The following is a 1,870-nucleotide window of genomic DNA, read 5'->3' as shown; positions in this document are numbered from 1 at the left end:
TTATACTTGGCAACGCCTTCACGGATTAGGCGCAGAAGTTCTGGCCATCGATTTCATCGTGAGAGGCGTGTGTTCGTAAGTACTCATTGAGTGTGCGATGGAATCTTTCCACTTTTCCATTTGTTAGGGACGTATTCTTAGCTGTGGTTAAATGAAGCACGTCATGCTTCAACAAAAATGCTTCGACTCGTTTGGATACCAAATTCCTTCCAGAATCTGACCATACAACAAGAGGTGTTGTGTGATAGATTTCGAACATGTGAGCAAAAAGTGCTTCCACATCTTCACTGACTGGAGTTCCTTTGGTAGCTTTTGCCAGTACATATCCAGTTGCACTGTCCACAAGGGTCACTGCAAAAAAGGCTTTGCGACCAGATACTGTTCGGTAATTACCAACCACATCGATGTGGACTTTATTGAATGGTATTGCGGACTTTCTTACTGCACGCACCTCATCGGGGTCACGTTTCCGCTTCTTTCCAGTAGTCTGGTCTATTCCGTCAGCGTTTTGATTAGCGTGTGCCTTTCCTCGCTTGCACACGTCACACTGATCAACAACTTCTTTGCAAACCTTTCGGAGTCCTTCCGCACGAACCCATTTATGGAGTCTTTGGTATAACGCTTCAGTTCCCTCATGATCATGATTATCCATCACGAAGTTACGGAGTTGAGAGGATGGAATCCATATAGCACCATTTCTACAAGTACTTACGTCTTGCCAGGTTTCTTGCTTTGCTCCCGCTGCCGAAATTTTCGGCGATCTCCTAGATGGTCTTGCCCATTTGAGATAACTTGGGATGCGAGAGAGTTTATCAGCAGGATTCTGCTCACTTTGGATATATTGATATATCACATCAATCTTATACAAGGCTAATAAATCGTCAATCATTTGTAGTCCCACTTCGGCGGCTCCTGATGCCAAGCCTTTTGAAGCCACCCAGTGCCACCTGGGTCTGGGCACCAGTTGAACGCAACACAGACTGAACATTACTGGAGGACATAAATTGAGAGGAAATTAAGGAAATACAAGTTGTATATATTATTAGTGAATAATGATGGCAATGTTCCTAGCGAAACGCTAGGGGACAAAAATCCTTTGTGTATGCGTACAACACAAAGGAAAACTGCTTCGCTCAACGCCACGGAACAACTGTCCCAATCACTGCCGGGATCGGCTCCGGATACCGGTCTCGAGCCTATTGGCAACCTATTATGTGTTCTGGCATAAACGAGCTAGTGGCACAATGGCACAGTGTGTCATCATGTTTCCACTACTCTCTACTTCGGATGATACTCGATGAGATCAACAGTGCTATGAAGAATGAGGTGGAGGCCGTACCGCTTCATAGGATCTCACTTAATGACCTCAAAGCTTACCTATCCAAGCTGAGGAATTACGAAGCGGCCTCGGCGAGCACGATCCAAGGCATGGAGGCGCTCACTCGTCTGCGAGTGTCCCTCGATGGGCACGCAATCCACATACCTCCTGCTAACCCGGCGATCATCGAGAGAGCACGTGGCCCACCATCGCCTGGTCCCAAGCCGGTCTTGGCTGCTGACCTCGTAACTGACCAGTTGCGACGCCAAGGCCATGGTACCTCTGTTCCTGCTTCTGCTTCCAAGCCCGGGTTCTCCGCGACGTCCAGTAGAAACGGTCAAGCTAAAGAGAACCGGAAATCTAATATGATCTGCCGCTGGTGTCATATTCCTCTTTCAGCGAGGGAATTTAACATGCACATTGATGACGGCTGCCGCTATGGTCGATGCCCGTGTGCCCCATTGCCTGATCCGCTGACCGAGAAGGCAAAACTATACGCTCAAGAGCGAGTGAAATCTCTGGTAGTTGAGGATATCCGTGGGAAAGGTCGAA

This window comes from Perkinsus marinus (genome assembly GCF_000006405.1).
Source record: "Perkinsus marinus ATCC 50983 genomic scaffold scf_1104296928266, whole genome shotgun sequence".
NCBI lineage: Eukaryota > Perkinsozoa > Perkinsida > Perkinsidae > Perkinsus > Perkinsus marinus.
This window is presented reverse-complemented; position numbering follows the sequence as displayed.